The following is a 26,719-nucleotide window of genomic DNA, read 5'->3' on the forward strand; positions in this document are numbered from 1 at the left end:
ACATGCCCTGCTGTTAACAAGAGAGGGACAGAAAAGGGGCAGACAGACATGGGTTATTTAGTGTCTCCTCTCTGCTAGAGAGAGACATAGACTTTGATTTTTATTAGGAGAAAATTTAGACTTAATGCTGGCAAAACTGATGGGAGAAAAGATGGTCAATCTTTTTTCATGACTACCTCATCAGATCAAAATAGAGCTGTTTCTGTTGGATATGTTATCAGTCCTTCACCCATTCAGATGGTTTTCTTGAGCATGACGGAGTCTACTTCTCAGCACTGGGCTTTGCGCATCTCATAGTTCAAAACAATTTCCTTCTCTTCCTTATTCCAACCCTTCAATGCACTTCCTTCATAATTCCTAAATGATCTGAGATTGCCAGATTTCCCTTACTTAAGCTTCCAAAAAATCAGGCGGAGGAGGCATTTTCAGGCATCAGCACTGTACAAGTTGATTGCAGAGTTTCCTTTTTGATAAGCGACGAGCTGGAGGTGTCTTATGATTGAGACAGGCCACCCGCAGAGGAAGCGGACTCTGGGATGCTGCCTCAGGTCTAAATTTAACTGGGACCCCTGACAATGAAAACCCATGAGCTGATCAGAACACACCTGGTCTCTCACAATTCGAATAATCTCAAACAAACTAAATTAGTTTTCCAGTCACTTCAAGGGGGCTCACTCGGCATTTTTCTTGAAACAACCAGAAAAACCACATTCAGAAGGGAACACAGCCCAGGGACCCGGAAACTCATGAGAAAATACCTGAAAGGAAACAACAGGCAGGCTCTATCTACCTTTAGTTTTGAGACAAATAAGTCAGATATAGAGCCCCAGGTCTCCAGCACAGAAAACCTTCCTGCTTCTCAGAGGTCAAACCTGCCATTGTATTAGTTACATCAGTGCTCGACAAAGGAGTTAAGATTCATCATAAGGAACAAGCCTCCTAAAGGTGTAAAATTCCACCATTTCTTCTATTGCTCTGAAAACTAATATAATAAACAAGTTACGAGTTACATAAAATAAAGACACACGGTATAGAGATACATAAAGATATAAAGCATATGAAGTACATATAAGTTTATAAAGTATATCGATATTACAAAATATGGGCCTTGGTCCTCATTTGCTTGCAGCGACTGTGGCAAATACACACCCACCAGAATTCAGTGTGACAGGTGCTAGGATAACCCATGGGAGAGGAAAGTCAGTTCTACCTGATGAGCAGGAACTGTCGAGAAGAACAGAGAGAGGAGGGAAGTTATTCGATTTGGGCCTCGAAGGTCAAGTTGGGCTGGCTGTGAGATGCAAGGTGAGAGGAGAAAGGCATTTCAGGAGAGGAAACCATGGAAGCAGAAGTTCGCAGAACAGTCCAGTAGTCGACTAAAGCGTGGGCAGGTGCGGGAGGCAGATGGTTAGAGGAGGAGGAGGCTGGAGAGGCTGCGAAGGCCTCCAGGTGAGAGGCATTAGTTAGGAATTAGGGTGCTAAGTAAGCAAAGGCCATTAGAGGCTTTCATGCTTTGAAAACAAATGTCTCCAGGCTATATGACAGGTACTGTTAAGCTGCTTGGCAGGCAAGAAGACACTGGCTTTTGTCCTGCTGGGACCGTGGCCCCCAGAAGTATTTACAAATGAGGTCAGAACAAATGAGGTCAGCCAGGGGTCTGAGGCACAGCCACGGGAGAGAGAGAGCAACTGTTCTAGGGACAGTCAGCGCAAAGAGCCTGGGCCTCCTCAACGGGAAGTGGCCTAGTCATATCTGCATTTTAGAAATGATAACCCTGACCAGGGACTCCAGAGGGAGATGGTGTTAATCTTCTCGTGCTTCAAAAACATATGCAAGATTGCAGGAAGTTCCTCTGGTCCTCTGGCCCATGATGATAAAGGCAGCGGGAAGCCAGCGCAGGTGCAGAGAGGGCTCATGACAGACCTTGCAGAGAGAGAGAGAAACGACAGCATATCCCAACTCATTGGGTTGGGGCAAAGGGGCCCAGGAGTCAAAAACATCGAGGATATCAGGCTTCCAGCCTGCGCAACTTGCTCTCACCAGAGGAGTGGAAGAGGCCAAACATGGGGAACGTTCTTCGTTTCACGTTCTCACTGAGAGACACTTTAGCAACAGGCAGCATTGCACGTGGGCTCAGCATTTCCTTAAAGAAGAAGGTGGCTCCTCTGAGGATTCGCACATTACCAAGAGAAGCTAACTTTAGAACTTCAGGTCTCTACTCAAACTTAACCACAACGGAACCCCTCGCCTTGCCTCCTAAACCCACTCTTCCCAGGTCTTCCTCATTTCAGTAAAAGGTGACTCCATCCTGCCAGGTGTGGAGGGCGAACACCTGGATCGTGCTTGACTCCATCCTTTCCTCACACGCTGTACCTAAGCCATCGGCAAACACTGTTGGCTCTGCCTTCCAGATGTTTTCAGTCTGAAGCCATGCTGGCCGCCTGGCTGGGCCACCATCCTTTCTCACCTGGATTACAGGTAGCCTCCAGGCCGCTCTCCTGCTTCCGTCCCTGCTCCCCTTCCGCCTAATTTCAGCACAGAAGGCAGACTGAGTCTTTCCAAAGGTAATTCAGGTCACGTGACTTCTCTGCTCAAAACCCCGCTTATGGACTCTTATTTCTCTCAGAGCAAAACCCAACATCTATCCATTTTTCCTCTCAGGCTTACCTACCTCCACCTCCCGCCCTCCCCCTGCTCCAGCCACACCAGCCCCTCCCTGGTCCCAGAACCTTTGGGAGCCAAGCAGTGTCTGTTCTATGTGCCTGGAACACTTCCACAGCACCCACAAAGCTCAGCCCCTTATCTCGCCACTCAAGCGTCACCCTTTTAGGGGACTCGGCCGACTGCCACCACACATAAACTGTGCAGTCCCACCTTCCCGATGCCCCCTTCTCTTTTGCACCGTTGCCCACCCCACTCCCCACCTCCCCACAGACTAAAACGTGCCTCCGTACCGTCTGCCTCTACCCACCAGTACGTACACTCCCTGCAGAAAGGGACTTTGTTGTTGCTGTTCAGATACGCCCCCCGCCCCTAGAGCAAAGCCTGACACACAGTAGGTACGTTAGATATGTTTAGGGGTTGGCTGAAAGGTTACCTCATTCGCGAGGCCTTCCCTAGTCACCTGTGTAAAATAGTAAGCCCTCTCCTCTTCCGCCCTTTACCCCCTTTGTCTCCATGGATTCTTTCCATTACGTTTATCACCAACCAACACACCCCTTGTCATATTCTGTCTCTCGGCACAGGCAGGTAAACTCCATGAGGGCAGGGACTTTGTCTTGTGCGGGTTCAGAAGGAGCCACCCCAAGATGTGCCTCTGTGGGATGTGGATTGTTCTGGCCTAAAGGCAATTTTAGCTTCAGGCTCAAAAGAGACTTCTGCTCCTCCTTTTAATTACCTGGAAGAACTTGAATTAGGGGCCATGTCCATAATAAGCGATTATCCGCGATGAGTTTTTTAACCCACCAACACAGCAGGGTGAATTTTTATCTACTAAGCATCTGCTCTTGTCATCATCCTGCAGTGAGCCTCTGAAGCCCCCGAGGCACCTAACCTCAGCCCCCGCTCAGGACATCCCACAGATCAGGTCCCCCATTCCTGTCTCTGAAACTCTCGTGCAGGGGGGGGGGTCTCTGATTCTCTCAGGTGGGGGGGGTTCCCATTCGTATGCATATGCATTACATTCGGTTATTTTCTCTTGCTAATCTGACTCATGTCTATTTGATCATTAAACCAGACAGAAGAACCTGGAGGGGAGAGGAAAGTTTGCTCCTCCCCCACAGTCTCTTTTTCTCCCTGCTGTAACCAGAGCATCCAGAACTGTGCCTGGCACGTAGCGGGCAGTTGGTAGGCAGTGAGAAGTTTTAGATTCTGGAAACTGAATCTAAATGTTTGGTAAGTGAGAGGAAATAAGGAAGGAAGGAAGGGAGGGAGGGAGGGAGGAATTCTCACTTCATATGATCAGGATCACAGGTAAGTGGCCTAAAAGAAAGAAACAACTGGTTCCTCTGTGTTTGGAGAGAGACTCTGAGGGAGCAGCGAAACAAGCAAGCATTCATTTAAAACCTACCCACTGATGTATTCCTTTAATCAGAATAAAAGGGAGTGTCTACTAATGATACCAGGATAAGGAATAAACAATACATGGATTTTAATCAAAGGAATCATGAGTCATTGAATAACAATTATCATCATTATTTGTAGGCTGCTTTCTTTTATGGTTCTCTGAGTAATAAACTCAAAGAATTGGCCGATCTTGTGATTTGGCATGACGAACCGGGTGAGCATACTCATGACTCAGTTCAGTTTAAAGTCGATACTACGATACTACACATTAGGAAAACAAAACTAACATCTGTGCTCAGCTGAATTCTGTCCAATTACTCTTTCGCCTCCACTGCGATTTGTCTGGCATGGTGCCAGTAATTCTAAAGGTAATGACTGTAATAACAATATTGCCTCAAATTCATAAGGCGCCTTTCTCCTGGGTCATTTATTAGTCTTCACACACCACGTTAATGAGGCTCCCACCACTAACTGCGAGTTATGGTTTCATCACCTGGTTTAATCACCTTCGCCTTGCAGAAAGGAAATGGAGACATGAACAGGTTAAGATGTGCGGCCAAGGACTCAGGACCGGCCGAGGAGGGAGTTACGTACCATTCCGTAGGCCCGGGACAGCGCCACACGGTCAACAAGCGTTACCCAGCGTCCACCACTGCGGCGCAGAAAGAAGCAGGGGAGCAGCGAGATGGGGCCCTCACTTCCTTCTTCCTATCTGATCTGATCTGAAGGCTCATTCCGTATCTAACCCAGAGTCATCTTAGTTCCCTAAAGCGACCAGAAGCAAATCACACACGTGCGCGCACGCGCGCGCACACACACACACACACACACACACCTAATTTTTTCATAGTATGAAGGGTTCTTAGGGAGAAGTTGGTCAGAAAATAGAGAAAAGGCTGGCAGAAATGTCTAGAGCATTTTCTGACATGGAGAGTTATTTCCATTACATTCTCCCTTCCCCAAAGATTAGCAAAATACTTGACTGGAAAAAAGCTCGCCTGGATGTTTTAAATACTATCCGGCCTGAATGAGTGGACAGACCAGGCGGTTTCTCTAGGTCCCACTGCAGCCCTATCGTTATGCGACATGCTCTCTTCCTTTCTCGCAAGGTTATTCAATGGTTTCTTCAAGTTAATGTCTTATCTATTAAGTTGACAGTAGAATCTATTGGCGGAAATTATATAAGATTTCAACCTGTTGCGTGTTGGCCGTACTCCTGATTTCAAGTCGAAGTTGAAAGTTAGATTCCATTGCCATTGGTGTTTTTGTTTTTGTTTTTGTTTTTGTTTTTTTCTTTTTTTCTTTTTGGTAGTGGTGGGGAATACGTATGTACACATTTGTAAATGCAAAGATTATTCGTAGTAGGTTAACCGATAAACCGGGAACGGCTATTGCCTTTGAGGAGGTGAACTGGATATTGGAGTGAAGGGGCATTTAGATTTACTGCATACTTTATATCCTTTCGTACCTTTTGAGAGTTGTATCATTTGCATGTATTGCCTATTCATAAAATTAAACTGAAAAACAAACGAAAATATGTGGAAGGAAACCGAAGCTTGGAAACTATTTCTTGATTTCTTGTTGGAGGCCTTCATCCGAAAATAACCAAGATGATTTCACACGTTGATGTTGGTTTACCAGCGATGCCTGACAACCGTGCAGCTGACAAGATCGACGGCGAGCTCCCCGGAGCAGGGAACATTTTAAACGGTATCTTCGATCTCTGCATTCCTTATCTCTTGCTGCCTAACAAATTTCCCCCAGATTTAGCTGTTTAAACACGTGTGATCTCGGTTTCGATGGCTCAGGATCTTGGGTACGGCTCAGAGTTTCTCTCCGGGCTGCAGCCGTCTGGGTTCGCCCGGGAAGCCTCTGCTTCCAAGCTCACGTACAGGGCTGTGGGCAGGGTTTGGTCCCTCACAGGCTGCTGGCTGGAGGCCACCCTCGGTTCCGTGCCGTGCATGTCTCCCCACAGGGCAGCTCACAACATGGCGACTGGCTTCTCTTAGAGAAGTCAAAGGAGGCTCTTTGTGCACACTGGTCTGGGCAGTGACATCTCATTGCTTTCACCGTACTCTCTGGAGCAGCAGTGCCTCACCAGGGCCAGCCCTGGGTATCCTGTTCAAGGTGACAGGATACCCAGGAGGAGAAGCCACGGATCACACTTAACGAGAATCCTGAGACCTGTTAGCAGACTCCCAAATTTGGTCAAAAGTCATCTGAGACAGCTCTCGTGGAACAAGCATGAGAAGTCTAATGAAAACCAGAGACTCAACTTCACTCAAAACAGCATCAGGAAATGCAAAGCATCATGAGCACTCACGATCAGAGCGGCAGGACTCCCAGAAGAGGCACAAAGGAAATTCAAAATTGACTTTTAAATCAAAGTTGGTATCAGCTATGGTCTGATATGCTCGCTTTTTTTTTTTTTTTTTTTTTTTAGCAACACTGAACATGGGATTTCTATCTTATTTTTTTGAAATGATTGTCAATTCTTATGTTATACAGTAAAAGAGAAATGAAATACTCAGGTATAATGTTAAACATTCTCTTTTTTTACTAAGCCACTGCGGCATATAAACGTTAAGAATTCAAAAGCTGAATAAATCACTTGGCCTTGAAGTCTACATTTCTGATTCATATATTTGATCATTACGAATTTCAAATTCACAAGTTTGTATATGTAAAAATGTGTTGGAGATATTGATGGAGAAAAAAATTTTTTTTAATCTGAATCTGAAGTTGGAAAAGGTAAAGCAAAGATCTTTTTTTTTTTTTATCTTTTACTGACTCAAGTAAATCCTTAAAAGGATTAAAAAAATATTCAACTTGTCTATTTCTTTAAAAAGTTCTTTGAAAATGAAAATGTATAAGTTCACAATGACTCTGAACATCACTGACGGTTTTACAGGATTCACTATGTAAATAGCTTCCTCTGGCCTGGCTCCCAAGTATTATGTGCGGCTGTAAGGAATATCCTGTTTTATGTTTACATATATTAACAGCTTCGGGAATTGAACAATTAAAAGTGTCAGATCTTATCATATTGCTAAACTATGGTAGGCTGGCTTCCGATTCAGGGCTGGGTTCATGGGAGACCAAGAAAAAGAAAACTTCTGGAAAAATGGGAGGGGGAGGTCACAATTACATCTGAATATGGATTTCCAATCGTTTCCCAGTCCTACTCAAGGACAGAGAAATTATTTCATTTAAATTCTCAGATATATTCACCTAATCTTCACATTTTGCAACCCTCAAAAATCTCTTAACTGGTTTCAGACAAGAGGGTTGCCTAATGGAAATAAACTTGTATACGATATCTGAAGAACCTATTTCATCTGTGAACGGTTTTACTCTAAGAGAAGGAAGATTTGCTTTCACATTTCCTCTTCCCTTCCCCTTTCTAGCACACACCCGCCTCTCCTCCTTGCCCTAGCTGATTAGAAAATGGTTTCTAAGTGGCCCAGAGTCCAGCCTCAGTAGCCACGTCACAGTCCATCATGATTTGGACAGAAGACAACTTCCTCATCTCAGATGTGTGTGGCGGTCCAATGCTGGCTTCTCAAACGGGGTGCATGTATGTCAGCCAGCTGTTTAAAATTCATAAAAACGGACTTGAAGATCATTCGCAGTTATACATGGGCAATCTCCAGAACAACAGAGAGTTGGTGTTAAGTGCTGATTGGTCTATTCAAAACCACTCAAGGAACTACAGGGAAAGAAGAGGGACAGACAAGAGTTTCTGCTTTCTCAGTCTCTCAAGGGGAATCTGAAGCAGGGCAGTAACTGTGCTCCTGGTCTAGGCCGAAGGGTAAATATGAATTTCTGCTCTTGCCAATAAATGGGTCCCTTGGACCATATTCTTTCCTCTTTATCCTTGAGACTGTTCCACACCTGTCTGGAGAGCTTCGCTGTGTTTTTACAACACTACCAAGTAGAATACAACCACTATTTTAGAGCTATAAGGGTTCTTAGAGAAAATGTCCAAATTCTTCTTTTTGACAAGAAGAATCTAGAGCTCAGAAAGGTTAGGGGAAGTGAGTGCTGGGCCTGTATTTAGTCTGCCTGTGCCTCAGTGTCCCCAACTGTAAAGTGATGATTAAACATATTACTGAAATCGTCGGTTATTGAATGCCCACTAGGTTACAGATGCCTGGGATGAATAAAACACATGACCTGCTCCTCGAGGAAAGAGAAACTGTGACACGGATGTACAGTAAGTGTTGGCAGAAGACGCCGTGTCCTCGGGATGAAATGGAAGCTCAGAGAGGCAATGCTTCCACCCCGACCGGAAAGAACTTGGGAGGAGGAGCTCCAGGCCAGAAAAACACTGCAGCTGAATCCAAACAATGAAGAAGCTTGTTCCCTGGGAAAAGGGCAGAAGGGGCCAAAGTGCCCTGCCCTCTCTTCAGCATCTTTGTGGAAGTGAGATATTGCATTTGAAGGCACTTTGTGATCCGCAAATCCTTACACAGATGCGAGTGAGCTATGAGGTTATCGAGTGGCTTGATCAAGGCCGTCCACGACTGATGCATTACAGAATCCAGTCTTATGTCTTTGAGCTATACTACTCATTCATTTCAATCATTTCCCCCATATGTTTATATCTAGACATTTCCATAAACCCGAGTGGTTTTGATACACCAAAGACATCTCATAAGAGAGCAGACTCCTACAGCATCTACCTTCCACGCAGTAGTTCTCTGCCTGACTACACCGATGTGTCCTGGTGTGACACAGAATCTCCAGGTGGGGGCTGAGCATAAGTATATTTGACACTCCCCAGGTGGTTCTGACATGCAGCTAAATTTGAGAACCTCAGTTATTGTGAAGCCAAGAATGGACGGTACACTCCCACATACAGAAAATTCCTCAGTCGCCTCTGGTTTATGCATCTTAAAGTAGGCTCCAGATAATGTGAGATCCATCTGTTTGAGTCTGGACTATTAATGTGGTTCTTTTAGGGAAACAGTTATCCTCTGAATGATGACTGACCTGGATTAATATTAATCTGTCTTTTCTGAAGATACACAGACCGATAAGGGAGTAGGGGGTGCCCAGAAGAATGACAGGTGGCAGAGAACAGTCTGTCCAGACTAAAAACGCTCTGCAGAGAAACCATAAAATAGATCATGTGCAGATTACAGGGGAGAGAGCCCATCCAGAGGAATGCAGGCATGGATATTTAGGTGGATTTCTGTTTAACGAAAGTACTAACGTGCTTCTTGCGGTCCTTTGAAACTAATGACAGACATGTAACACAGGGTGGACTCAAAACAACTCTTTTTTATGTTCCTATTTCATTTTATAATACAGGACGGCTTTTGTAAAATAAGAACTTTAAAGATATCAAATACGCCTAGTGGACGCTGCCTACAACGAAAGCATAAAATGCATCTTTACATAATTTGCGAGAAAAGAAAGGGCATGTGATGGCGGAGCTGTTGTCCTTTCAGTGCTGTAGCTGGCCTTCCCTGTCCTCTGTGTCCCTGCTACTCAAAGCAAGGTCTGTAGACCAGTGGCATCTACAGCACTGAGAGCTTGTGAGAACTGCCAACGTCGCCACCTGCCAAACTCAGAATCTATGTTTTCACAAGATCCCCCAGGAGATTCACATGCACGTCGATGTTTGAGAAGCCACTGGTCAACACCGTGGAAGTGACCACTTTCTAGGTGGCCCATCGCATCCATGTGGGAGCATGATCGGAGGCCAGATTTTTCTTTAGGATCCACTTACACTCAAGTATTTCCACCATCCCAACTGGAATGTCTTATTATGTCCCAAACCTGGGGAACCGCAAATCATCCTTCAAGCTTGCCCTACGATGTCCTTGGGAAGCTTCCTGAACACCCGTAAATTGAGTTAGTAACTCCCTTCTCTGTGCTCCCATACCCTCACCACTTCAAGCTAGTCTCCATTCATTCATTCATTCATTCATTCACTCACCCACAGAGCAAACCACTCGCACTAAGACACCACTAATAGTAATCAGACAAGCTTCAGGCATTCTGCCAGCTGCTGAGAAGTGAGCATGTCCCTTCTCAGGAAGCTGCCAGGCCCACGCAACCATACACCAATAATCTCACAAATGCTCACAAGGAAAAGAGCAGAGGGCATGCCTTGGGTGAGACCTACTTTAATTAGGGTGGTCAGAGAATGCCCTGAAGAAATGACACTTGAGCCAAAAAGCAAAAGATCAAGGGAAGAGCTTATCAGGCGAGAAAGCAACAAAGGTGTAGGTCTTCTGACAGGAAAGGGCTTGTCGTGCTCCAGAAACTGAAGCAGGACAAGATGGAACTTCCGGGAAGAAGCAGGCTGGCCCTGGTGAGCCACGGCAAGGAGGTCGATGCTATAACTGCAATGGTGACAGGTTTGGCAACTGGGTTTGGACGTGTTCCAAGATGTGATCAGTTGCTTTGGGCCGGAGTAGGGCAGGGCAGAAATGGAGACAGCAGTTAGGAGACTCCCAGCATAGTCCAGGAGAGAGAGGGTGGTGGCTTGAACCCACGAGATGGCAGGGGAGAAGATCAGGGAGATCCCAGACCTTCTGGAAGAAGAAGGAACAGATCTAGAGGTGGACTGGAAATGGAGGTCAGGGTGGTGAAGTCTGGAAGAAAAAGGGGTCACGCAGTTCAAGGCCACGTTTCTGGCTTAAGCAGCAGCTCGAGAAGACTCATCTGCTCAGTGCTGGATGTGTTGTGTCTGGGGCGCTCCGGAGATGCACAGGTGGGGATAACAGCCGGCAAGGAGAAAAAGATGTCTGCAGTGTAAATTCAGCAGGAGTTGTCACATTAATAACATGTAAAGCCACAGCAGTGGAGGTGATAACTTCACAGAGTGAGAAGCTGCCTGAGGCTCGGTCCTGAAGAACCCCAGTATTTCAGATGATTCCTGTCCATGGTTAAGAGCAGGATTTCTCAGTAGGATTTCTCAGCCTCGGTGCGACCGGCGTCTTGGTGGACTTTGCCGTGGGGGCCGTCCTGTGCTGCGTAGGATTTTAACAGCATCCCTGGCCTCTTCCATCATGCGCTAGTGGTACCTCCAGAGTTGTACCTCCTGGAGGCCGAAATCATCTCTGGTTGATTGGTTAGGGATACTTTTACAAAATCTTTAATAAACCCGGTACCCGTCTTCTGTCTCAAAAATTTCATAGCCCACCCAGGGTAAGAGTTCCGCAAATCATTTCAAGCAAGGTCCTAAAACTAATGGAATAAAGTCTGCATTAAGCTTGACTTTGTTCCACCTAACAGGAAACCACTGTAGTTATACTAACCCCAAAATACTCTCCAGATCTTGAAAATTCTTTATCTTTATTGTCTTTTGACAATAACATAAACCCAAACCAGAACAATGATCACTGTAGGTGTTAGCTGTTCTTCACTTGTATGCAAATATTTTGTAGCTCAGAGTTATAGAGTGGTCTAGAAGTTTCCAAGAAGAAAAAAAAAAGATCTCTAACCAGGTCAAGATGTCACGAGAGTTTGCTTTTTCCTAAGTACAAGCTACCTAAAGATAATCCCTGGTATTTTGTGGCATTTCCAAAGCAGGGCTGTCTGCACCAAAAGTTGGTACAAAACCCTAAAATATTTGTTTGTTTGTGACTATTTTACTAAGTATAAGGTCCAAGAACTTGGTTATTCTCTTACTTAAGAAATGAAAGCCATAAAGTTTACTTAACCAGGCCCCAGTGGATTCTTTTTTATCAAATACGACCAATTTCAACACCTTCTCTCATAGAATATCCTTTAATAATGGCAGCTAAAGCCAGTGACTGTAAGTGTAGAAAAAGGCATGCTTCTGCCTTCGTTTCTTAATGTGTAATTGTTGGACAGCTACTACAACTTAAGCACTGTGCCAGGGGTCGGGCTACATTAGTAAAACTTAAAAAGCTGCTCTTCTCACCCACGTGACAACCTGCCTAGTCCAGAAAGACAAACAGACCAGCAGTGACAACATGGTTCAGGGATGGCGCATCCCTGGGGCCCACATCTGTCCTGTTTCTCACCTGCTTAAGGTAAGGTCACCGAGGAATCCTAACGCACCCTTCCTCGTGGTGGCTGGACATTACCTTGGAATCAAACTTAGCAAAAACCCTCTAGGCCAACGGTTCTCGGCCCGAAGCAGGCACTGGAGTCCCCTGAAGTTGTGTTCAGACACAGGCTGCGGAACAGATTGTCCTACCCCTGGGTTTCTGATTCGACAAGTCTCGGTGGGGCCCCCAGTTGTGCCGACGCTGCTGGTCCTGGGACTGGACTCTGAAAACCAGTGTCTAGGCCACTGGCACATGAAATGAAAACTAGCTGCCATCTCTGACAGGGTGCGATCCAACCTGAATCAGGCACGGGACAGAGAGCCGACGGAGCAAGGAAGGGGCCCCTCACTTTGGCCCAGGAGGGAGGGAGGAAGGGTGAAAGATAAGGCCGACCTCAAGAGGAAGCCGCACCTGGTCGGCAGGTAGGAGGGGGAGGGGAAAGAGCAGATGCAGTGGCCCCGAGACAGGGGGAGCCTGTGCTCTAGGAGTCTAGGTAAAAAGGCACATGACGTTTGATATCAGCCAGCTAGCAGAAGCGACTGCACCATTAACCTCAGGAATGAAAACATTCCTCCTATTGAAAGCATTTCAGTGGTCGAATACCGTAGGCCCTTGATGTCACAGGGTGTCGCATCTGTAATAGAATATACGTATCTTTCTAAAATCCCGGGAGGTTCTAAAAAGCAAAACTCGACTTTGCCACGTGCCAAGCACTTACGCTGAATCCACGTGAACGAGCGAATGAAGTGACATGTGTACGCACACCCTGCTGTAGCCTGTCCGCAAACACGGCACCGTTTTGTACAAGGGACTTGGCGTATCTTCAGATTTTGATATCCGCAGATACCAGTCCCATGCAGATACCAAGGGTCTGCTGTATTTCACTGCCGTCCTTTTCCTTCCCGCCCTGAATGCTCTCCTCCTCAAACAACAGCCGATGCTTTAGAAGAGTGTATCACATGCCAGGATTACGAAATAGTAACAACTTCGCGTTTTAATATCACCTCTAAGGAAATGTGGGAGGCTCGGGTCGTTAGTTTAGAGATAGCGCCTGCAACGGTCCAGGAAATGAGCCAAGAAATAATAATAAAAAAAAAATCTCAGGATCACCTTTTAAGTGGAAACCGACTGGGACAGAGGCAGGGGAGGGAAGGATCCAGAATGCTGAAGATGATAAACAGGATGTCCGAGCTGGGAGTTCTGCTGGTCAGCTTCTAAACTAAGCCACTTTATTTCAATAATGAAACGTGGTCTTCTGAGGGTTCACAAAAACTAGGAAACTCTTAAAATATTAAAGGAAGTTTAAAAAAAATCAAGATGTGCTTGAGTACAAAGAAGAGACATTATCATCTTTCTCTAGTGAAAGGGGTTTAAAAAAACAGACAGATGTGGAAAGTAACATTGACTTAACACGCGGGACAGAAAAACAATCCATAACAATTCTGAGCTTCGTCAGACTAATTCTGAAAAATACAAGGACTCTGTCAATAGGATGTTAGAAGAGAATATTACGCAAAAGATTTGAAGCATTCAAGTATAAAATTTTGCAGACCGTGAACGTTATGATATTAATATAAGGGGACATTGGACCGGAAATCCTTGTGCTGAGCTGAAGACAAGGCAGCAAACAAAACTGTACCAGAAAGTAAAACGTACTTTAGTTCTTGCCTTGATTGCCAAACTTTATATTCCCTTAATCTTGTGCCAAATGCGATTAAAACCATATTATACTTATTGATTTCCTTATGACACATGCAAAGGAGCCTACATATGAGACATGATGCCATCTGAGAAAAAGTGAGCATGAAATTCCCTCTGGACCACTGGAGCAGGGGCAGCACAGGGCGCACTGTGAATCTCCTCTCATTACCCCGGCTTGTTCCTTGCCATTAATTTCTTTTTCGAAACTAGCTTTTGGTGCCTCGTTTGCACAGCTTTCTAATTTTCAATTTTTAAAAAGAGCCGCATCATTTTAAATGCGTCGAACTTCAGGTATACAAATTTTACTTTGGGGGTGGTATTATTTTTTGGTATTATTTTATTTTTCTAAAGATGTTAAATATCTCTCAAAGTAGAGAGCGAAAAAACCCTTAAAATAAAAAGGCCTCATTGGAAACTTAATAAACTCTCTAAAGGGACCTATAGTATTCATCGTGTAGACAGAAAAACACTTCATAAAAGTGAATATGGAATGAACAGAACAGAACTTACTATATTTTATCTGCCATCAGAAAAGCAAACGTTCATATGACTTTATTAACCAATGTCATCCCGATAAATTTAATTTAAAAATAAGTTTATAATCTTCCTCCAAAAAAAAAAAAAAACAGCATATGTTTCACTAATTTCTTAACCTACAATGCTTGAAATTATTTATACCATGTACCTTTTTAAATTGCAATCCTATGGTCAATGAGACCACGAAAAGTCATGGGATTACAGAGGAAGGATAACCTATAAAACATCGGGGCCAGGATTTAAAGCACGAGGAAATGGCAGCTTAGAAAACAAACTGGCGATCACGGAACTGAAAGCTGGGAAGAGTGTTCCAGCCCAGCTCTGGCCACAGGCCACCCACCCAAACACTGCCTGCCCTTGGGTGTCTCCTCTGTTCCATAATATCTGTGCTCACAACTCCCAAGTGAAGATTTTAAAGCTACAAAGTGGTCTAAAAACACCAAGCATTATCATCAGAGCCAAGGTCAAAGACATGGTGAGACACTTGGCCAGCTCTGACGTCCCGTGAACCCAAGGCCTGTTCACCAATGCTAGAGCACTGTTTATTACAAATTATAAATATTCATTAACGATTAGGAGAATAACACAACACAGCCACTTTGAGGGTAGGAAAATCAATCCTCCTCCCAACCCCACCCCCAAATTTAAAAAAATATGGACAATCCAGGAGCTGTCAAATGGAGCTTAAATATACAGGTAGTCTTCAAATTACAAATAGCTCTATGTTTCAAAAGTTCACTTCTGGGTAGTGTTGTCAAATAAAATACAGATGTACAGGAAATTTTGAATTTTAGGTAAACAATAAATAATTTTTAGTGTACAGATGTCCCAAATATTGCATGGGATATACTTATATTTTAAAAAAATTATCTGTTGTCCATCTGAGATTCAAATTTTACTGTCTGCTCTGTATTTTTATTTGCTGACCTATTTTGGGGTCATTGGTACTGTTTCTCCAACCACCGGCCATGAGATCCCCAGAAGAACCCTTACCTTGGAAGTCTAGAAACCCAAGTTCAAGTTCTGCTTTTGTCAATGACTAGTTCGGAGACCCCAGGCAAGTTATAGTTCCTCTACTTGCAAAAAGAGGCCGGGAAGTACAAGTCCACGCTGTCAGTTCTCAAGGTGTCTGTCTGGTCTCCAGGCGGGACTCCTGAAACCATCAAAGCTTGACTGGCCACCCCTGAGTGTCCCAGCAGCCTGGTCCTCTGTCTTTGACACTATTATCTTCAACCGTTCATGATAGAAATTTTAAAATCACTAGATACTTCCCTGCTACCAGGTTCTCAAGTCCGATGCATCGCCAAGGCCAAGATACCACTTCTGATTCTACAACGCGGCTCCTGTCCGCCACTTCTAAGCTCCTCTCGTGTCATGCTGGCCCAAGCCCTTATCATCATCTCTCTCGTGGACACTGCGGCAGCCTCCTGGCTGGTCTCCTCCCCACATCCCATCCATTCCCCACATCACAGTCTAGGCTATCAGCTGAAACCAGAACTCAAACCCGGTCACGCCACCGCTTAAAAATCCATTAACACCTCCCCATCTCGTGGTCCCTGCCTACGCCTCACCCCATACTTCCTGGCCCCACCAAGAACACCGCGAGCTCTCACCACGGGGTCTCTGTGCGTGCTGTGCCCACTGGCGGGGCCGAGGGAAGCCTGACTGGCACCTTCTTATCCCTAGGGTCTCAATTTAAGTATAATTTCCTCCGAGAGACACTCCTGAGCTAATTTTTTTTTTACTGTAATAAAATACAACAAAATTGGACAGTTTGGCCATTTTTAGGTGTCTAGTTCGGTGGTATCGCGTACAGTCACAGTGTCGTGCGATCATCACACCATCCATTTCCAGAACGTTTTAATTTTCCCCAAACTGAAACGCTGTACCCATTAAACAATAGCTCCCCCTTCCCCCTCCCCTTTGCCCCTGGCAACCCCTATTCTACTTTGTCTCTATGAATTTGACTATTCCAAGTACCTCGTATAAATGGGATCAGACAGGCTTGTCCGTCTGTGTCTCACTTTTATCACGTAGCATAATGTCCCTGAGGTTCATCCGCATCATAGCGTGGATCAGAATTTCCCTCCGTTTTACAACTGAGGACCATTCCATCGTATAGATACAACACATTCTGTTTATCCATTCATTCCTCAAAGGCCATTTGGGTTTCTCCGGGCCGTTTTCAAGTAGGCTCTCTTTATTCTCTTAGTAACATCTTATTTCCTTTGGGTGCTTATTATAGATTGTAATCCTAATATCAGCTTGTTTCATATCTCTTTTGTCCAACATTTTGTTGAATATCTACTCCTGCCATCCCATCCCCAACAATCCTGTAAGCTCCAGGAGCGGGAGGACCACGACTGTTTTGTTCATTCCTGAATCAATCACCAGTACCTGACACAGGGCCTGGGATATAATAGGTATTTAATAAATAACTGTCGAATCATTAAATGAAAGAAAATCGCAACACCACCAGAAAGCCACTAGTCTTTAGATTCACTGGTAATTTCCACAGACTTTGGATTCAACTGTGAAAAAAAAAACACAAATTAATGTATACGTGTGCACACACGCATACACTTAGCTCTCCGGGCAGAAACAATTCCCTTTATAACATGCAAGTCAGTCTATTTGTGACTAGCACATATTGCCATTCCTGAGTTCTTTTTCAGAATGTATCGTGTGTTGAGTGAAAAGGGTGAAGGGCTTAAGAAGTACAAATTGGCAGTTACAAAATAGCCATGGGGATGTAAAGTACAGCATCAAAAATATAGTCAGTAATATTGTAATAACTACACATGGTGTCAGATGGGTACTAGACTTATCAGGGGGATCACCTCACACATCATATAAAAACATGTCTAACTACTATGTTGTGTGCCTGAAAACTAATATAAAATAATGCCAAATGTCGACTATAATTGAAAAAAAAAGAATGCGTCATGTACAAAAGAATGTACATATTCAGCAATATAGAGAAATTCAGCAGGTATTGATAAATGCTGCAACATGGACGAACCTCGAAAACATTATGCTAATTAAATAAGCCAGTTACAGAAGACCGCGTAATGTATAATTTCATTTACATAAAACGTCCAGAACAGGCAAATCCGCAGAGTCAGAAAGTCGATTAGAGGAGCTGAGGTCAAAAGGGAATACGGGTGACAGCTAAAGGACACGGGATACCTTTCTGGGGGGTGATGAAAAGTTTCTAAAATCGATTGTGGTGATGGTTGTGCAACTCTGAAAATACACTAAAAATCGTGAAATTGTACACCTTAAAAGAATGGATTGTACGGTATACTGACTATCTCAATGCAGCTGTTTTTAAAAAAGACAGCAGATACACATTGAGATGGGGGGTGGCCTGCCTGCGTATGAGGGTTGGGAAGAGCTTGCCTTCCCAGCTGGACAGTGCACCGGACAGAGGAGAAAGGGAGCAGGACCTCGGCAGCAGACCTGGAGGGGCAGCCCGTTTTCTCATGCACGGGGGAGCCTGCCTTGCCCCCAGTACCCTGTGGAGTATGGACTATCTTCCTTTCAATGCAAGGCCTCTGCTTCTTGCAAATCGCCTTTTTCTAATACCACCACTCTCCCCTGCCAATGTAGGAAGGCATGCTCTGATGATAAACACAGTTACAGTTCTCTAAACCCAAACCCGATATAAACAGGCATATTTGTGAAGAGCCTCTTTATAACCTATTTTGAGTGATCTAAACACAGCCCATTGAATTTACAGCATTGGGAAACTGATTTCCATCTGCAACCCAGGCTCTGCCAAGAAACTTATCTTTGCCTCCTCTTTCACACCCTATATCCAAGCTGTCCGGAAGTCCTGCTGGTGCTACCTTTAAACCTGCTCCCTCAGACATCTGCCCTGGGCCGAGCCTCCTAAATGGTCTCCCTGTCTAGGAGCTCTCCCCCTGCCTGACCTCCACACAGCAACCAGAACGATCCTTTGAAGATGCAAGTCAGATCACAGATGCCGCCACTCCAATGGGCAACTCCTGCACTGACCGCACGCCCCGCCACCATCTTGCACAAAGTCGAAGCAAAAGCCCTTACCTGCCCAGGAAGCCCCCGCATGCACGAGGGGGCTCCCCTGCCTCTCTGCTCTTGTCTTCTCCGTCCCCCTCCTTCCCCACTCACGGGTATGAGGAACAGCCAACTACCTGTTCATCAGGCTCCATCAGAGGAGCCAGGCCCTACCCAGGTAGGGCCTCTGCACCAAGACAGTTGTCCCCTCTGCCTGGGACACTCTTTCCCCAGATCTTCATGGTTCATCCCGTACCAGGGAGGCTTTGCTCCAATGTCACCTCCCCCACTCTACCATTGTATCCTGCTCCCTTGCCCCACACCAAGTCCCTGCACCCTGCCCAGCTCTCTCTTTTCATCCCATGGAGCACTTATTTTCCAGCACACAATCTACCGACTTACTATCTTCATTCTATCTCTCTCCCCTCTCTAGGAGGTGAGCTCCCTGAGGGCAGGCCCTTTACCTGCTTGATTCACTGACAGATGTCAAGTGCCAGGCACTGAAAATGTGCTTTGTATGAATCTGCTGGCTGGCCGGCCGGCTGGCTGGCTAAGTGAGGCCTCTGTTTTAGACTTTGTAAGGCTAAGGAAGGGAGCCCACTCTGTGGAATGACTAAGGAGACCGGAAGTTCCTAGGAGTTTACTTTTTTGGCCACTTAGGCCAGAACTCAAGAAATGAGACCAGTTAGTTAACTTAGAGTTCAGGGCCCAAGTAGTAAACTTTCTTCTGCTTTCAAAAAGAGTGTTGGTCCATGTAATCTCAAAGACACATTGGCCACGATTTAGGTCACCACTCACACAATCTGAGGTTCTCAAAGTGACCTGTAAGAGGGGAAAGCCTAAAGGTGATTTTTAAAAAAAGTATTCTAAACAATCTTAATCGTGCTGAGCTAGACAGAGTGTCAAACCCCTGAGAATTAGCCACGTCAGCCCCAACATCCTTTCTGTGGCTGTGACTAGCATAGAATAAGAAGGTGGAATAATACCCAGGGACGGTGGTGTTTGGGGTTAGCTTGAAGAAAAAAAAAAAAAAAAAATATATATATATATATATATACATACACACACACACACACACACACACACATACACACACACACACATATATTCGAAAGAATATATATATTTACTTTAAAAAAACCTGCTGAAATGAAAAATGCAAATCCTTATTTTGCCTAATTTTCATGGCACGGTATGACCATACACTCATATGAGTGTATTGTTCTCTTAAAAACATAGATTAAGATGTCTTTAACATAGACTGACATCTAATCGTGATAAAAAGGCTTCTGGTTTTTATCCTGCTACACACAGAAGCTCATTATGACACAGATGTGACATTTGACTCTTCTGCCACTTTGCAGTCTGTAACTGACCTTGCACCTTAAAGCTTATATTGAAAACCAAGGTTTCTACCCTAAGGTAGAACATAATCTGACCTTTAAGTATTCGATTTTTTAAACATTTAATTATCATTTTTTCTCATATTCTAACCCTCCTTCCACCCCAAAAAAATTATCTATCTATCTATCTATCTATCTATCTATTTATTTATTTTTATCCAAGCCAATTCTGGAGGAAAGTTAAGGATTTTTTTCCTCTACCACAGAATGTCCTTCTCTGAAGGCAGCTGTGGTCTCCAGAGGTCTCCGGACCATGCAGACAGGTCTCCTGAGCGCTTACTCCAGCCCTGGCGCAGAGCTCAGGGTCGGCCGCACCACGCTGGGTGATGGCATGCCAAAGGACCACCAGCTCCGTAAGCTGCAGGTGAGAAGCAGAAGCACACGGCGGCCCTTCGCGTGTCTTCAACACATCCGTCCTCCCCGCAGTTCCCCAAGTTATCATCTCCTAGCCGTTTTGGAGGAAAGTGTGGTCTTAAACACCACATGTCCCTGCCCGACCTAACCACTTTCTATGAAAGATACATCTCACGAAACTGAATGAGATCTCAAAAACCACCGTGAACAGATACTCCGACACCTGTGTCCACAGCAGCACTATTCACAGTAAGCAGAAGTGGCCACCATCCAACAACCCAAGTGTCCATGGACAGATGACCGGGTAAACAGAGCGCAGTAGATACACACAATGGAACAGTATTCAGCTTTGAAAAGGATGCAGAAGGAGAGTCTGACGTGTGCTATGACATGGATGAATTCTGAAGACACTATGCTCAGTGAAATAAGCCAGTCTCGAAAGGATAAATATTGTAGGATGGTACGTACGTGCGGTACCTTAAAATAGCCAAATGCATGGAGACAAATAAAGGAGGAGGGAGAATAGGGAGTTACTGCTGAATGAGGAGAGTTTCAGTTCAGGACAATTAAAAAGTTCTGGAGAAGGATGGTGGCGATGGTTGCACGATACTATGAATGTGCTTAATGCCACTGAGTTCACGCTTTACGTTTGTGAAAATGATATGTTTCGTAAGCATTTTACCACAATTAACAAAAACCCATAAAATAAATCTTTGCACTAAGGTGAGATCATCAGGAAACCTCCTCTCTTCCCAAAGTTGTCTGGCACCAAAAACAGAGTATAGATTTTCCCCTCATTTTCACAATCTCCGCAGTCTGATAAACCCCACACACTCAGTTTCCTTGTTTTATCAAACATTCTGGAGGCTCAAAGGCCCACAAAAATTCTTAGTGCCTGGCTTAGAAGTCCTCACGTGTATTTCCAATAAGACCAACATTTTCCGGCATTAAACGTATAAAACCTGACCCATCCATCTCCTCGCAAGAGCAAAAATTTAAGCCAGCCAAGTCACATGGTTATCTGTTTTCTTACAGAGAATATTAAACACGTTTTCTGGACCCACAGATCATACACAGATCTCAGAGAAGGGTCTCAGTAGTTCACTGCGTCCCAAGAAGACAGAGTGAAAATTTGGGTACAAGTCACGTCACACTTTATAAAATCAATAACGCATCCAACCCATGGAAGCTTCCCCAAAGAACAAGGATGGATGGCCGGACACGGCATGAGGTCAGTGCCTAACGCCCGAGGAGTTCCAACGACAGTGTTCCAGCTCAACTCAATTTAAGGAAAGGTCAGAAAACTGATTTCAAACACTGCCTGTGCTAAATCAAACAAACCTCAACTCTGGTGGAACAAAAGCCACTCAGTAAAGGGACAAAACCATAAATGACAGCCCTGTAAATAAAGACCAAACACACCAGCCAAAGGTCAGGCTACACATGCACCCAATGCAGAAGTGCCAGTCTTCTCGGTCACGCTGGGGGCAGGGGGGAGGGGAAGGTGGTTGTCACTACTGAAGGACTGCCCAGAACAAGGGTGACATCTGTCCACCCCCCAGAATCAGTGGGGTTCCCACCCTGACCCTCTACAGCTTCCAAGCCCGGCTCTACCTTACTCAGTGCAAATTCACTAGACTTGAGCCTCATAATGAAACACAGAGCTTCAGAGTTAGAATTGACCTGGGCTGTCCTCCAGGGTCTAAGGTGACCGACCATCTTTCCATGCAAAGAAGGACGATGTCCAGGGCAGGGAGAGAGAGAATGCCTGATCAACTTTCTTACTGAAGAAGAAAAACCCCACACAACTCAGGCCCTCCAAAAACCTCATAGGCTTCTGTGAAGCAGAAGTAGGTAATCCCAAGCATAGTGCCTTAAGAAGATGCTCGAGCCATTTTAAATGTGACTGAATGAATGGGATTATACCGAGGGTCTCTGTCATCAGCAACACTTACCAGGCCCCACCTCTAAGAAACCAAGCGGACAGCACAGATCTTTTAAATAAGACTCAAGGTCCAGAAACATCTGAATTTTGAAAAGGAAAGAGTAATTTTCTTTTTTTAAAACAGGAGTATGGAGGCCGAGAGAGAGGAAAGACAGACAGGAAGCAGGGGGTAAGGGGGACACAGCAGTGCTCAGTATGTCCCAAGGGTCTCCACTGTGCAGGAGGAAGAGCACCGGTGTGAAAGTAGCCAGGGCCCTTCATGGCTGTGACTGAGGGGGGCATGTCCCTAGGTCACCAAGCACCCTGCTCCTCTGCGCCCTCCACAGACACCCATTCTTCAGAACTCAAGCTCTGGATTTGGAGGTTCAGAACCTCACCCCTACTTTGGAGGGCTGTTTCTTGCCAGAGCCTGATGCAAATAGGTAACTATGTTTGTTTAATAAATACTAACATACAGAGTGATTGATTTCTGCCTCCTACGTGGTCTAGAACAAAGGCAATTGCTGGATGAGCAATAGATATTTACTGCGCAATAGCAACAACCACCCAATAGTAATGACTGCTTTTTATGGAGCTCTATGCTAAGCTCTTTTAGCTAAATTCTTTCATTTGAAACTCATCATACAACCTAAAAGGTAGTACTGCTGTTATTCCGTTTTACGGATAAGGAAACTGAAGCTAGAGGGATTAAGTGACTTCCTCTAGGTTTTACAGCTGGGAAGTGGGGAGGCCGGGATTCCAAGCCAGGTCAAGGAAATCCCAGCCTCTATTTACTGCTGCCTCTGGGCTCAGTGTGCTCTGGGACCGGTTACCACACATACTAGTTTCCACTAGGCACTGTTTTGGCAAGGATTTACTTAAAAGCGCATGCATTTATAAGTATTAGTAACAGTACTTATGTGGTCCTAAATGACCAGATAATAAAACTTTGTTTTCTAAGAATAACAATGAGAAACAAGACTGGGTGTGTGTGCGCGCGCGCGTGTGTGTGTGCGCGCACGCGTGCGTTCTAGACTCTTCCTCCATAATGCCAGGTCTTCAGTGACACAGGACCTCAAAAGATCTTAGACCGGGCATTATTTTTAGCTGGGCACAGTGATGAGGATTCAGGAGTAACTTGGTTAACAGAATAAAGAAGGATAAGCGATCTTTTTTGTGTGTGTTATTAAAACTCTTCTGGCATCAAATTAATTTTAACTTATCTTAATAAGTAACACAACACCTACAGGCATGCATACAATTAATCTAATTGAATGATGGCAACAAACAGACCTGAAAACTCACAAGATACCTAAAGACACCGCAAAGAAAAACTTCCTGGGAAATTAATCCAGATGCAGATGTAGACTCAAATTCTAAATTAAGTGCTTAAGAAACTTTAACTGCACCTTTCTTTAGAGATAAATGTCATGAATGGACTCCACAAAACTTGTTTCCTAAAAAGCAAGTTCCTCTGCATTCATAAAAGCATAGGCTTCTTTTACAATGATTGAAACTAAAGAGCCAAGGTGACTAGATTAAAATCTCTCCAGAATGGGTTATAAGGATTACCTAGATTCCGTGAGTGTTGTTTATGAAAAATAAAATGGAATTCAGACTAGGAAGCCAATAAACTATTAAAAATACACCAAACACCTGAGCATCATACTAATTTTTAAAAGTACCATTTTAATAAAGAATAAAGAAAATGACATTCAAACTCCCACTATAGACAAGGCACATCCACCTGTTCACTCATGTAATTCTCTCAATAACCCAAGTGGGTTGACGATATATTTTTCTCCCCCAGCAAATGAGCAAACTGAGGTTCTGAAAATTTAGGAATTTTCATCTGAGGTTATACAATTTAAAAAGTAAATAATATAATACAAGTAAATTATAAAAATTAAATACAATGTAAAGTTAAGTAAAATAACTGAAATCTATGGGAATCTAAATCCATGTGTTTTCCACTACTCCTTCCTTTAGAAGGAAGAGAGAAAAGAAAGGAAAAAGGAAGAAAAGAAAGGAATACAGACGGACAGGGAAAGAAACACTCCACAACCAGATCTCAGCGTCAGCAGTGCTAAGATCCCGGAGACGGAAATCCAGGTGAAACATGGAACTAGTCTTGACCTTGCCTTAGACCTGCAGGCTCCTTTTTGTTAAGCCATTTGCGTTACCAAACCATTATTTTAAAGTCTCGGCTACACAAACAAACAAACCCTCCAGTTCTATCACTAACATTTTCCTTAAAATAAAAAACCAGAAGGAAAGCTTGGAAGTAGCCAGAGCTGCTCTCGCACAGAATACATCTGTGTTTATTAATATTAACCCACATGGGTCTCATTTGGTCCTCAATAACAGGCGCAAAGAACCACTAAAAAGTACCCAAGCACTAGCCAAGAGAAAATGGCAAGTGAAGAAAGCTGTTAGGATTCCTTACCTAAAATTAGAAGGAGGAGGCCTCCAGGACATAATGAAAACCGTTAAGGGAATTCGGAGGGGTAATTGCAGCCACGAGGACTTCTCCCCAGACAGCAATCGGCTAATAACCATTAATCATCTTTTGCGCAGTGTATGCATTTACTTACAATGGGTTTTAATAAGGTCTGCAACAACAGGCCCAGAAATTAATGAATGGCATTTCAGGCCTAACACAAAAGTCCTCCTCAGAGGGCGACAATTAGAACTTCTACTTCAAGTTTTGTGCTGTTTCCTTTTCATATGCGCTGGTATTTAGTATCACTGGAGACTTTATCCCCCCGTTTTTTTAGTTTTTGTTCCTAAAAGCAGTTAGCCTTGGCCCCTAACCTACTGTGTAGTGGGTGAGATTCAAGCACTTCGTCTGTGTTGTCTCCTTTAATTCTCGAGGAGCGGAGACAAAAATTTGAAGGCAATTCAATCAGGAAGATGGGAGAGAATCTCTTCTCAAGCCAAGAGGGCGGGCGGTTTCCGGGAGGGGAACTTGGCGGCGTCCGGAGCTACCCTAGAAGGACTTGGAGCCTGCAAGGGGCTGCGCCCGCAGGCCGAAAGGGTCGGGTGGGGCTCAGGGGGACTCCCTGGGCGGAAACGTGGCCTAGGTCTTTCGTACTTGAGCGTGTCAACTCCGTTTCCCCGCTCCGCATCCTCGTCCTACCTCTACGGCGGTCAAGAATCTGTGTTCCGCCGCACACCCTGTGGGGACGGGGCGCGCACACGCCCCCGGGAGAAGTTCCGCGGACGATGCAAGCTTCGCCTTCACTTGGGAGGTGTGGGGACGTGGGAGGTTAAAACACTCGCTATCCTCTGCAGCACCACCCACACCCAGCAAGTCGCCGCTCCGCACGCATAACGCGAGGTGACAGCGCTGGGCATCAGACTGGGAAGGGAAGGAGATGGGCCGTAGCGGCGCCGCGGGAGCTGGCGGATAACGACCCAATAACCGCCAGGGAAAGGGACCCGCTCCCCCACCGCCTCCCAACGTGCGTAAAAGCGCATGGAAGATGTCGGGTGGGTGCCCTGTCCCGCAACCCGTGCGGTAGAGGCGATCTCGCCCTCCATCCTTCCCCAAAGCTGTGGCCAGGTACATATGGCCCTAAGGTCTTTTTCAGATGCGTTGACATCGGCTCCCAAAGGGGTTCCAGCAGAACTCAGCCACAGGAGACTTCCAGAGGGCCGGTAGAGGTAGAAAGTTTAGGGAAGCCAGAGACACTTCCCAGGGACCCGCGAGCCCCGCCAGGCTTGACCCTCGTAGTTTAACCCAGACATGAGCATAGCCAACGAGCGAAGGCTCCAAACACCTCCCGCGAGTTCCCTGATCCCGGCGGGCGAGAACCGCACGGACCGCTCCACAGTGCTGCCGGTCCAGCCGGCTGTGCCTTCCCATCCCCGAGCCCGCGGACGCTCCCTCGCCCCCATCCAAACCCCACCGGTGCGGACTCAAAGGACCCAGGGCTCGGACAGCTGCTGCCACCGCATCCCGGATCCCCAGTCCGCCAACCCTGGGGCGGTCAGAGGATCTGCTGGGCCGACCGAGCGGGGAAGCTTGGGGCGCCCGGCGCCGCGTCGCTGCTTACCTGGCGCTCGCTGGGCCCCAGCTGGGGCATCCGTCGGGTGCCAGCCTCTCCGCGTGCTCGCTGCGCACCTGGCCGCCGCCGCCCGGCCCCAGCTCTGGCGAAGGACCTAGCGCTTCATGGCGCACGGGGGCTGGCCCGGGGGCCCGGGAAGCTCGTCCAGTTGGCGGCGGCTCCTCAGGCTCTCGCGGCTCGCCAATGGCTCCTCGCCTTTCCCCGCCCCTCGTCCGCGCGCCCTTCTGTGGCCGCCCTCCGCTCCCCGGGACCGGCCAAACTGGTTTCTCTGCTCCGGGATGGTGCCTCCCGTCTCCCTTCGGCAGCTGCGGCAGCGCCGCACGGCAGGGACTGGGGGCGGGCCCTCCCTTTGTCCCTCCCGGGGGCGGAGAGAGTCCGGACGGCGAGCCTCTGCGCAGACCGACGCGGCCCAGGTCGAGCCCTGTGCCCTCCGTGCGCCCCGGCGGCAGGTGGGCCCCCGGCCGCGGCCTCCGCCTCGCGGGTCCCGCGACCTGGTCGCTCTCAGCTCTCCCAGCGCTCGCGTCTCCCCGAGGGCTGCGTTCGCCACGCCGCCAGCTCCGCGTCGCTTTCCCGCCGCCCTCGTCTGTCCTGGCC

General features: G+C 46.0%; 1 protein-coding gene across 1 annotated transcript in view; it reads right to left on the reverse strand.

The window, feature by feature from the left end:
- The window catches only part of ATP8B1 (ATPase phospholipid transporting 8B1), a 107,954-nt gene extending 81,516 nt beyond the window's left edge, over positions 1-26,438 (reverse strand). The window contains exon 1 of the mRNA XM_016129160.2: positions 26,114-26,438. The gene's annotated coding sequence lies outside the window, so the exon portion shown is untranslated. The remainder of the gene's footprint in view (positions 1-26,113) is intronic.
- Positions 26,439-26,719: the final 281 nt, after the last annotated feature.

Source organism: Rousettus aegyptiacus, unplaced genomic scaffold (assembly GCF_014176215.1).
Source record: "Rousettus aegyptiacus isolate mRouAeg1 unplaced genomic scaffold, mRouAeg1.p scaffold_m13_p_12, whole genome shotgun sequence".
Taxonomy (NCBI): domain Eukaryota; kingdom Metazoa; phylum Chordata; class Mammalia; order Chiroptera; family Pteropodidae; genus Rousettus; species Rousettus aegyptiacus.